This window comes from Cylas formicarius, unplaced genomic scaffold, assembly GCF_029955315.1.
Source record: "Cylas formicarius isolate icCylForm1 unplaced genomic scaffold, icCylForm1.1 PGA_scaffold_1__22_contigs__length_36826433, whole genome shotgun sequence".
NCBI classification, from domain to species: Eukaryota; Metazoa; Arthropoda; class Insecta; order Coleoptera; family Brentidae; genus Cylas; species Cylas formicarius.
In genome coordinates this window covers 25,076,194-25,089,134 of record NW_026844264.1, presented here as the reverse complement: position 1 = coordinate 25,089,134, position 12,941 = coordinate 25,076,194, and the positions used below count along the sequence as shown (strand labels likewise).

Genomic DNA, 12,941 nt, shown 5'->3' with positions numbered 1-12,941 from the left:
TAATCCAAAAAATTTTTTTTATTTGACCATCTAGCTGCACCGACTGTCCCAGTAGGGGCACCATTTAGCATAAAATCCTTAAATTGGACACGAGGAAATATCAACTTTATATCATCTTTTTTCTCCTGATGTCATACTGCCCAACTGCTTTATTCCTTTCGGTGCTAAGATCCTTGGTCAGTCAGGCAGTCTTATTAATATTGTATATCTGGCTTGATCCAAACTTGGAGTATCGGAAGATTTGTAAAAAACGCTTCAACATTGAAGTGTTGAAACTGGTGGATCTTGGCCAGGCTAGTTGATTCTGGTTTCCGCAAAGTTATTTAAGGCTGTCGTTTCAGAAAATTTCTAAGCCATTCTCTACCTGTACATTTTGATGATTCCCATTGGTCAGGAATGTTTTTATTATTGGATTTTGCATGAGAATATGCCAAAAACATTGTGAGTCCGTATTGCATCTTAGCTGCCTGTTTCAAATATATCTCCAATCGTCATTCCCTGAGTCTTTATGTTTCTTGACAAGTTTCTGCGAGTCTTATTTTCATGTTTTCTTTAGCGACCGCATTAACCGCTATTTTTAATTGTTTTCGATCCACGGGAGATCGTTTCTTGCCTACTTTGCTACGAGGCATTCTCCTAAAGAAGAGAGCTATTTAAAAAATCTTACAAGTTCAAAACTCGTGTACATGTACCTCTGGACATGCCTATATGCAATTTGTCGTCAAAGCAAGGCTTATTTTTTATATCAAAAAATATTTCAATTTTCTTTTTATCCACATGTAACAATAACCCTTCAAGTACCTACTCTGCGTAAAAACTACATCTCGAAAACTCACTGACACCAAAATTACACAAAAAAAAAACACGGACCACTTGAATTAACTTGGCGACCGACAAATCTAAAATGGGGAGCCTGATCAGACGTTCCAACGCCAATTGAATTACGTCGCTATCTAATAGATGGGCATGAAACTTTATTGAAATTTTGTTTTTCATTTTAGCACAAGGGTAATTAGATAACTGTAAACATACTTTGTCCAGAGATACATGCGTTCAGAGGTACAACACATGCTATGCTAATGAAAAAGCCTACCACCTGGCTGCATCTGTCAGCCATAACCAAACGAGCTACATCAAGGAACGACTATCGAAGCTGCTGGAGTCTAATCAAAGAAGCGAACCTAGATAAAGCTCCATAGCTATAGAGAGAGTTACAATATATCCTTTGGCTGGCCGTCAGAGGTACTCTTCCAAATTTAGAATCATAAAATTTCACTTGCTATTAAAACTATAACTGGTATCAAACAGTTGGAAAAGTTCAATTTATAGCAACAGCATGATATTAGACGTAAACATAAATTAATAAACGATGCATCTGTCGTTCGTTTATTTATTTATTTATTTTATTTATTTATTATTTATTTATTAATATGTCTGAAAAATCATTATCCCGTGTATTTTACACTTGCGAAGAACAAGAATGGCTGTTAGAATGCACCTCTTATATTTTTTGCAGATTCGAAAATGCAAACCTTTTAATCTCTTGTAATTTTTTGAGCTCTTCTAAATTTAATTAAAATTTTTAAAGCAACAATTGGAAAAAGGTGCTTTTTTCATGTTGAATTTTTGATTTCACTTAAAGTAGTCGTTTATTTTAAGGTTGGTTTAGGTGTTATCGTGTATTTGTTTAGTTAAGCATGTCTTTCTCGATACTGTATAGCTTTTGTTTGTTTCATTCTTGAATTGTATTTTTGTGAAACAAATATATTGATAATTAGAAACAAATCCTCAAATTTATGCTAAACTAAATAGCTTTAATAACTTAAAACTTATGATTACATAATCCATAATTTACGTATAAGCTATTAGCATAAATGGGGGGTTTACGAGACGAGACCGTCTCGTGTCTGGATAGCAGGGTCCATGTCGGTCATTCGGTTGAATAACAATAGCCTGTTCCTCCAACGCGACGTGGATATCCTCAAAGTCACGTCCAAGAATCGAGTGAGATACCGAGCACGTCATGCCGAAGTTTGTTGTTATGCAGCACGGCCGACCGTAACTAAATTCCTTTTGAATTATGATCGCGGTTTATAGCAAGACAAGTCGAAGCTTAAACGAGACGCGAACAATAAAGCGGTACCCCGATAGGGTGGGATTCGAAGAAATATGAATTTATCCTTTTAATATGGCGTGTGTGGAATGAAAATGCAGCTAAGTGCAGTTTTTCAGTCATTTTGGAAATATAGGTGACGTTTGCTGGTTTTTAGGTTATTTAGAGGATTGTTCAATAGACACATGGCTTATTTTAATGCCATAGGCAAGCTCTAGCTATAAAATCAATCATAAAGGTCGTATCTCAAGTAATCAGATTTAGTTTTAGTGCGTTCTCACCATATAAGTTTATGTGTGTTAAGTTTCTTCTATTAGTCAGTTAAGTTTTGTGGTATTATAAAAATCGGTTTTAAGTACCCTATTATTTATAATTTACATAAGCGATTTTAGTTAAGCTAGTGCTTTATATGTGTCCGAAAAAACTGCATTCAAGATTGATTGCACGTCACAGAGTTGAACCGAACAACAGCAATGGTTTTTTCGATGTATAGAACTTTAAGTTGCAATAAAACAACGATGGATTATTCGATTGACATGAATTTTATTTATCCGAAAGATAATCTTGTGGCATTACATTTTAATTATGATTTCTGGCATATGACCGCCACGGCTGGCTCGGATGTAGTCCAATCTGGACGTCCAATTTTCGATGACTTTTTCCAACATTTGTGGCCGTATATCGGCAATAACACGGCGAATGTTGTCTTCCAAATGGTCAAGCGTTTGTGGCTTATCCGCATAGACCAATGACTTTACATAGCCCCACAGAAAGTAATCTAGCGGTGTTAATTCACAAGATCTTGGAGGCCAATTCACAGGTCCAAAACGTGAAATTAGGCGGTCACCAAACGTGTCTTTCAATATATCGATTATGGCACGAGTTGTGTGACATGTTGCGCCGTCTTGTTGAAACCACATCTCCTGGACATCATGATTATTCAATTCAGGAATGAAAGAGTTAGTAATCATAGCTCTATACCGATCACCATTGACTGTAACGTTCTGGTCATCATCGTTTTTGAAGAAGTATGGACCAATGATTCCGCGAGCCCATAAAGCGCACCAAACAGTCAGTTTTTCTGGATGTAAATGCGGCAGTTTCATTTGTTGACGTAGCCATTCAACCAGAAGTGCGCTTCATCGCTAAACAAAATTCTTTTATGAAAATCGGGAAAAACGGCAATCTCGTTCTGGGTCCATTCGACGAATCTACGCCTTATTTGATTATCGGTTGGCTTCCTTTTTCTTGCGCGAATTGGATTTTGTAAGCACGTAAACCAAGACCCTTCCGCAAAATCGTCCATAAAGTGGATGGACACAGATCCAATTCCTGTGCTCGATGGCGGATGGACTCATTCGGAATTCGGGTCTTCCTCAATGCTACGCTCTACAGCAGCAATAGCTTCTTCTGTACGCACCGTACGGCGTCTCTGGGGATGCGAGTTCCATGGTTAATCGAATTAACTGCTCTGATAGACGATTTGGTCGACGATAAAATGGACGTAGTGCGCGATACGTATTCCGCACAGAACCATTATTTTCGAAATAAAATTGCACTACTTGCAAGCGTTGTTCAGGCGTGAGTCTATTCATGATGAATTGCCAAACCAAACTGAGAATAAATCACTTGACAGCTGTTAAATCGGTCGCCATCTTGAATAGTAATGCCAACTTAAAGTTCTATACATCGAAAAAAACACCCATTATAAAAAAAATAAGAAAAACTATGACCATTGTAATACAAAAGTAGACATGGTGGCAATTTGCTAGTACAGCAATTAAAACTAAAAAGATATAAACAATTTGTTGATTAAATAAAAATTGAAACATCTCTTAATATACCACATTTATAAAGGAAATGAGTAAATAAATTTCTTCTCACTGTTATTTTCATCTTTGCTTTATTATTTGCAAAAAAATGCGTAGATAACAATGATCTTGAACTTTGACGCTCCCAATCTGAAAAATCATCAGATCACAAAAGGAGAGAAAGGGTTTTATAAATTTGTCTGTTCACCCAAAACTAATTAGTTGGGCCAATGATTTTCCGGATTTTGCAATGTTTTACGGCTCATCCAGAATGTAGCGTCATGTTACTAAGTTCCTATGGCAGTAACAAAATCGTACACGCTGTAATACTGGTGTTTTTGGTCTATGGGGTTATCTAGTCTGTCTGTCTGGGTTTGGTCTATGTGGCTGTTGATTACAAGTTGCATGCAAATAGACTATATACGTGTTTAGCCTAAGAATGAAGATAAAAAAGGATAATATAGTTAAAGGAGATCTGGCAAACCCTTAATATTTATTGGCCAACATATACATCAATTTATAACATTCTCATTTCAATTACCGCATATAAAAAATCTACGCATATGTTTGATTTGAGAATTTGGTTTTTGATATCAATGAACTGGCCTTTTTGTTAAACTTTAAGTTTTTATCTTTACTACTGTTTTGCTGTTTTAACTCTTTATAATACATTTATATTATAAGCACAAAATTTCAAGTTTTTGAAAGCCATATAAATTGTTTCCTATTAAGAATGCTGTTTGCAAAATTTGGTCCCAAATGTTCTTTGTGTGTGATTGCACAATAGCAGTAATTTCACCCTTGATTTTTGCTATAAGGAGTCAATAGTTTGTGGTTTATGATGTCTACATTTAAGGGAACCAAGGAGAACAAAAACAGTGAACACAGAATCCCACGACCTGGTTGACTAGTTGGACGACGTCTCGAACTGAAAAGTCACTGTGGTATATAGAGTATGGTTTCACAGTGTCATAACACTATGCGATTTGTCCAAGGCCTTTGACGGCGTGCCTCATGATATTTTATTAAAAAAATTAGAACACTATGGAATAGCCTTTGAAATTTCTTGAAAGTTATCTGAACTGGTTTTCTTTACCAACGAACTTACAAACGCCCAGGAATTAAAATATGGGTCCGTTATTTTTTTATCGTATATGTGAATGATTTGAGTAATAATATGATTTCCATCAAATATTTCCACTTTGCGGATGACAAGACATTTGTTACCTTCAGCGGGAGTATTAAAACTTTGACACCTCAAATGCTGCGTTGGATCTAGTGAAACGATGGTTCGGTGTCAAAAATCTTCTCTTAAATAAAGATAAAACGCAAATTTTGAAAATACCGGCTGACACTCGAGAGGTAGGTAACAATATTAAGCTGATGGGTCTCATCAAATTGTTGTGGTCACATCATCCACAACCAAAAATCACTCTTATAATTTAAGGAATGATTTAATTACTATCCCACTGCATACGATGTCAAAGTATGTTTCTAATTCTTTGAATTACACACTGTACACTGTCGACATCTGTTAAAATCCTCTCTAACAAAAAATTTACTCATTGCTTCTATTCGATTCAGGAATACCTTGAGAGTAATTTTGTTCTCATCAAAAATAATTGCTAATATTTATTTTAATAATTCTGCATTCATATAGGTATGTGTTTCTATTTAATTGTTTTGCATTTATATTGTTTTGACAATGATAATTAATATTTATTGTGATGACAGAACCTTAACTCTATGTCTCTCATAGTTGGCCGTAAGTTCATGCTGTTACTTTTTCTGAATGTGAGGGTGTTTTGTAGCTTCAAATTCGACAAAGCCACCTTAACAGAAATAAGCCTCATCACCAAATTTTTTTTTGTTCCAGAACCGGGATCGTCATTCAACTGTTCTAGAGCAAAGCCTATCACCGATTAGGATTTGCTTCCTAAGTCAATTACATCTTATGTGATGCCAGGTTGACATTCGCAAAACTCCTAGTTCTTGAGCACGTGGACCCTCATTTATACGTTTCCAGATTGCATCAATCATACAGGACAAATTAGAAGCGCCAAACGCTTTCCGAACGAAGCATTCGTTTTGGTAATAAATTTTGATGATTTCGACACGTTATTGATTTGTTTACTGCTCCATAACAAATGTCAGGTCTAACTGAATACTCCTGCTAAAAATAACACTTGTGTGACTTCCGACCTATAATGCACTATTACCAAAAAGATCAAGGTTTCTCATTCGAAAACACTTAGCTGGATCTGAAAAATCCGGTTAATTATTAATATTATACCGGCACAATCCTGGAAAAACGTCTTAACTTCTCTAGACAACAGACTTCTTATATTAGATCTTCTTCGGGACGCGGGGTATTAAGTAGCCCCATGAGAACAAATCTCACAAGGGTGTACCCGCGCAATCTGGGTCTAGGCTACTAAATTCCAAAACTTAAAACCCCTGTAGCGCAAATAAATAAAATCCTCACAGGCCAAATTAAATGTTACGAATATTTATAGGAGATTCGAAAAGGACTTCGTACGCGAAAGAGAAGACAATGAAACCGGTTCTATTTTATGAGAGAGGTTGTGAACTTGGTGTGATTTTAATGATAACAATACTTTATGGCATGTGTATAAAAAAATTCGTCTTCGAAATGTGAGTCGACAGGAAATTCCACAATCCTATTACTCCTACTACACTTTTTTGAAACAATCCAAATCTGTCGATTTATTTGTACATTCAATAACGTAATAAACATTTGATTCAGGAATAACTGCAGTGCATATTTTTTAAAGTATTTTGCGGAAAATAAATATCGAACCGTATTTGCCAATGCCACCGCAAGCAAAAGCCCTAATTAATTTTCTGGCGTTAGGTAGCGTAAAAATTGAATAAAAATCTATCTTCAAATTATAGATAAAAGTAATAAAAATGCAGTGCTTGCTAATTCATCTCCCTTTATTTCAAATTTAATAAAGATACATAAAAAAATTAAAACAAAACAAATAGCGAATTAAATATATAAATGCCCTATGCTGCAATGAAGTGCGCATGTCGAATTTAGTCAGGTCTCATAATTTCAAAATTTTGTTTCTATTTATTATTGAGCTACGGCAACACCACTCTTTCAGTAAAAAGTACTGTAACGGTTAGAGATCGCCAAAACTGCCCAAGCTGAAACGATGAAATTCACAAACATATAAAAACAACCAATATAAAATAAAATGATGAAACGGACATTTTATTGCAAATTGAAAAAATATTAAAAATAAAAATATTTTAAAAAAGTAAATGTAGTTTGGCCATTTTTTTCGGCGTCAATCGCTAATTTCACTACCCATAGTGCCGTTTTCAGGTTTTTTTCAATCGCGAATGTGATTACTCATAGTGATTATGTCTTCTTTCTACCTACTATCCCAGCTGCCAGAAATAATGACAGAAAACGTGTACCATTAAGTTGTAGCTCAAATACATTATAAATTATACCCACGATTAACATTTTATTATTCCTTACACTCCTTACTGTTTTCCCAATGGTTAAAACATAAAATATTGCAAAAGTTAAAAAATTGAAATAAATAAAAGTGCTTTAAGTTCCGCTTAGTATAACTGAGTAATTTGCTGCTTTCAAATAAATTCCTGTTAATACCTGTTCATCGTAAATTACAAAATCTAAGAAAATAGAAGCGATAAAACATTAGAATTGGTTTCATTATTTTTTAATACATTTTTTTTTGTTTTTTGTTCAAATGTTTTTCTTACATTTTTGAGTTCTATAGATTACAAAAAAAATAATAAAAATAGAACCGAAAAATAAGGCCCTACTCAGATGACCTATTTCCGTTATGTTTTTATATCTATATTACGATTTCAAATTAATAGAATAGCGATTTTTTAATTCTTTCTGTAAATTCTCAATGTCCATCTCCATCAACGTTACAGAGACAGGCTGACGGTTTTCCTATATAAGCCATTTCACATTTCATGACGCTAGTCTTCGTAATAGGATTTTCATGGGATGATGTCGAGATTAAATATCCGGGATATTTGCTCGTAAAGTAAAACGTTTGCTACGAGTTCTAATTTATTTTTTCGCAAGTCGGCACTCTGGGTGAGTGATCTTTTTAATTTAAACAAAATACAGAAATGCTTATCCATAATGATGGTCGCCTCTATGAATAAAACTAGGCACATGCCAAAGCACTCGCGGAAAAATGGGAACCGATATTTTTATTGGGTACCAAAATATAACAATTTTGAAACCATTAAACTAAATACCACAAACTTTTAATAATTGTTTAATACTTACTTATGATCTATATTTTATTTTCGGTACGTAGCCTACCAAAAAATTACCGTTACCAAAAAATATTTTTAAGCGTTAAGGTGCTCATGTATAACTAGATGGTAACTATAACTACCATTACTGCAAAAAACCTGATTCTCGGCACACTCATCCAAATGTTGAAATGCTCGGTCACAATCTGTTTCATCCTTTTCGTGGATTTTTATATTTCCACATTTATTGAAATTGTTACCTAGAATTATCTAAAAAATTTAGCTAGATTTCTGACCAGTTATCACAAATATTTTATCTTGACCTTGTTCGTCAAATACGTTTTGTGTAATCAGTAATGAAGGGTTCGATTCTTAAACAGAATAACCCAAAAGTTATAATAATTAACAGTAAAGTTAAATATATTTATTTTAATCACCCCTACCATAAAAGGATGTTGTTTGAATAAATGAGAGGATAGAAACGAGAACAGAGCTGTCACCAATATTAAAATATACAGATCAAACAAACAAACAGAACGTAAATTTTTTTTTCGTTGACTTTTTCATGTTTTGGGGTTATAAAGGTCGTTAAATTATAAAATCCTGTTCATAATTTATGTTTGTTACCTTTTTATAGAGAAATTTTCACACATTTCCATAAGCTTGCTTTGGGTGACACGCTTACCTCTGTAAAAATATGCTGAATGTACCATCATAAAATTTATATAGAGTAACTTTTGCAGTTATGGTTAATACTAGTTCTAGATTAAATTGAAATTGGTTTCATAGATGGTTGGCAGGTTTTACTTATTTTCCTTTTCAATTGATTTTAGTTTTGGTTAGTTTCATGTCTGTAAAATCTGCCTATAAAGTATCGTTAGATTTTCTGCTTTTCCGCACTCTAGGAAGTTCTGCAAAGAAGAACAAATATACTCTCAGCTAGGACCGACTGGTTCATATAGGTACGGTCAAATGAAAGGCATCTTTTCTCCTAGTCTCAGAACCATTATCAATAATTTTAGTGTTTAGTGTCAGTTTCAAATATTTTTTACGAACAAACTAGTTACCACATTACTAATGACTTTGGCGACATATACCTACACAATATTGGAGCATCTTTTCAGGCAGGGCGATTTTATTTTGAGATCAAAACTTATTTGCGTCTAGCTGTTCTGTTCTGTGTGTTATTATTTGTGACCTGTGAAAATAATTGTTGTTGTTTTAACCTGCTCCAAAAGTGTTTAAAAAGTTCCACGTATCGCACCTATTCATTGATTTATATTCGCCATCCATAAAACCAAGTAAGTCAGTAAGTAAGTAAGTCGGTTTTGAAATAAAATCCTAAATAAAAAAATATTTTGTCACTAGCATGATCAAATATTTACAATGACAATGATGAGAATGGGTAAGAGTGGTTCAGTTCAGTCTGGTCGAGTTCGATATCATGGGTCCAAGCAGATCAGTTTAGTTGGGAACACTTATCGTATTAATCTAGCCTAGCCTTTACAAGCCTAATCCACTCTGATCTGATCTTATTCCACACAAAGGTTTTGGCCACCTAGCGCCTAGGCATGCATTAAACGTGCAGGTAAAGTTTACATTAGGAAATTATTCGAGAAGGTGTTCATTTCATCTAGGAACTTTATTTGCTAATCCGTTTTTCAGTAATGAATTTTAGCAAAACTCGTATCACATGGCTTCTCTCAGAGTTATTTGGTGAAGTTATGATCAGTTACAACTTAGTCAAAGGGTTTTTCATTCGATGTTATTGTTGTCAGTAGATGAACTCATGTACCTTTTAATCTAGCGAAAGTGAAAAACAAACAGCCAACTTTGCATTTTCCTGCAAAAGCAAACACCATGGCTTCAATAGTCTAGAGATTGAAAGAATTTTAGCAAAGCTATACGTTCAAAATTTGAAAATTAAAAATCACCCTGCTAAAGAGCGGTGACTCGTTTGGATGCCAAAACCCTAAAGCAAGAATGAGATCTTAATGCGCCGAATCTACCACAAAAGACATACTTCCACGGGAATAATTTATCTCACCGTGTCAATTTCTTGCGCACTTTTCGCGCTGCCGGAATACTTTCTAACCCATTGCGCTTTAATCGAATTTTTGGCATATGATCTCATCGCACCACCCATCAAGGACCATCATTTCTTCAGAAAATCGCTGCCGGTAGCAATATTTAAGAAATGGACCCTTCCAACATCCAAAGAGTGCATGTTTAGAAAGTTTTTCAACTTAACCTTATATCACTGGCGGCCGGACATCCCTGAGCAGCACGAAACTTTTAATCTAGAGTAACCTCCAAATTATTTCTACCGAATTTTCAACTTACCAGTTAATTTTTCGACCCAATCGTTTAACTCTGCCCAAAAACTGATTACTTAGCTGAGCCCCATAGAAAAGTGGAAGTTCAAATCAACACCGCTGTCCCCACTTCTGATTGGTAGCGGGAAAGAGGCACTTTTCGCGTTCCGGACGTCCAAACCGTGACTGCCGCATAGCCCGGGCTGGACCAGGACGCTGAGAACTCCAACATCCCTTATTCCCAACGCATGCGGTCTCTATCGATCGATATCGTCGCCGTAGCTCTCCGCGCGAACGACTTCTCCAATTCTGGACAGTGACGGACTAAAAGAGATGCAGCTGACGCCGTCTTCAAAAGGAACCCTTGCCTGGGAGCTTAAAGCTAGGTAGAATAGTCCACATGTTTTAGGCTGCGAGGTGGCCTAGATATTAAGTTTCCATAGCTCTCATATATTCCAATACTAAAAAAATTGATATTTTTTATAAATTTCACAGAAATGGTTTTGAAAATAAGAAGAAGGAATGACTTTTTAAATAAAAATCTAACTGTCTAGAGGATTAGAATAAAATAGTAATTCCTGGGAATTGTTCGGAATTCCTTGTTTTTTTAAAAACGCATTACGTTCAAGTTTCAATATTTAAACCAATTAATAATTATATTACACTAATGAGAAACAAGAAATACATAAATGTGCTGTAGTTCCATTTCTTGCCATTAAACATAAAACAGAAATGAACAAAATCAACTTTTGTTTATTTACCTACAATTAAAATGGGTTAGTACCAATGCAAACAATGATGTGTAAATAGTAAAATTCGTATACTTCTATACAGGGTGTCCACTATGATGTACATAGGGATATTCAAAACTGTAAGAGATACAACGTCTCTTAAATTAAAGAAAAATAGAGTATGCCAAAAAATAATCAAGCTTCTAACACTATCGCCATCCAGAAGTCTCTGGCAAGGCCGTTCACGATAAGGATGACCCTTTCAAATACTATTCGCTGTTAAACGAGCAACACCTGTTGCAAAGATGTCTCTCAACCACACTTTGCAAGAGCAAATTTTCTTTATTTTCATCTGGAGGTTGCTTCCTTTTTCCCTTAGCAAAATTCCCGTAGGTGACAAGGTTGTTTTTCAGACGCCTAAACATAGCTCTACCCGATTGACATCTTTCCGGATATTAACTTCACCTGGAATCTCCTGGGACACGCAGCAATATCAAGGCCTTAAATAATATTTTTGTTATTTTTCCGGATTTATCTTATCAAATAAAAATGTTTGAAAAGCATTTTTAAAGAGCATTTTGAAAATATGGAAGTTTAATATAGCGCCTATAAAAAAAAAGTTGACTCCGGTCGTACGCAACATAGTGGGCCTATTTTTTTACGCCTTTTTTAGCATCTCTTTACCCATATCCTGAAAATCTGAACATTAAGGAAATATGGTGGTTTTTCAAAAATTTACATTTTCCATTTTACAACAATAGAACAAAAGATCTCGTGTAGAATACTTCATTACGAAACCACATATAGATAAATTTAGTAAATAGTTTTATTTAGTTTTTGTAGTTTTAGAAATTCAACTATAAACAACTAACACCTCTCGATTATCTGAAATTCCGCCGAGATCACATTAAATTTTTAGCGAAAAAAAAAAGGTTAGTATGTGAAATTTAGTGAAGATTATTCTTTTTTATTTCTGATGTGTTTGCATTACCTAATATGAGTTGCCCTATAGCCTAAATTTGTCATATGCGAAGTTGCTTTGATAATAGGTAAAGAAGCGTTGCGCCCTACTCCATGTGACAGAGATGTTCATCAAATACCATATCGGAAATATTAATATTTTCACTAGCAAATGTATTGTCAGCGACAATACCTAATTATGAAATAAAAAGTTACTCTCTTTGAAAATCTTCTTTCACAAAGTGTCTTTCTTGTCGAAAATACGATGTGACACTCCAGGAATGTATGCTTTTCACCAAAAATAATCACTTTGAAACTTATATGCCGTTGGATCATCTGAAGTTCGTGTGACCCCGAAACAAACACGTGCAGGAAATAAGGTAAATATAGCCTGTGAAAAAACCCATTCGCTATAAGAAAAAGAGTCTGCAGGCTTTTATCTGTATAAAAGGGCTATAATTTTCTCCGTTAAAACCCCCATTAAAATTTCTTTTTAATATTTCTAATTGAGGCTCTACTGTGGTCTTTCACGTTTTTAATCAGCTGTAAATATTTATAGAAGGTTTTATATTTTCTTCGCCTGTTTTTTTTTACACAAGAGGATGAAAAAGGATTTTCAGAATAGAACGAAAGTGTATATATAATCTGCATTCAACATACTGAATACCGTCTTTGAAGATTTAGCTTGCATTTTGCAAGAGTTCTGTAATTTCAGTCCCTTTTGCCTGTGCGA

The 12,941-nt window shown here is 34.7% G+C and overlaps 1 protein-coding gene across 1 annotated transcript in view; it reads right to left on the bottom strand.

Annotated features, from left to right (window-relative positions):
• LOC132696676 (neuroligin-1-like) overlaps positions 1-10,685 on the bottom strand; it is a 45,862-nt gene extending 35,177 nt beyond the window's left edge. Inside the window, exon 1 of the mRNA XM_060661645.1 lies at positions 10,546-10,685. The gene's annotated coding sequence lies outside the window, so the exon portion shown is untranslated. The remainder of the gene's footprint in view (positions 1-10,545) is intronic.
• Between the last annotated feature and the right edge of the window lie 2,256 nt (positions 10,686-12,941).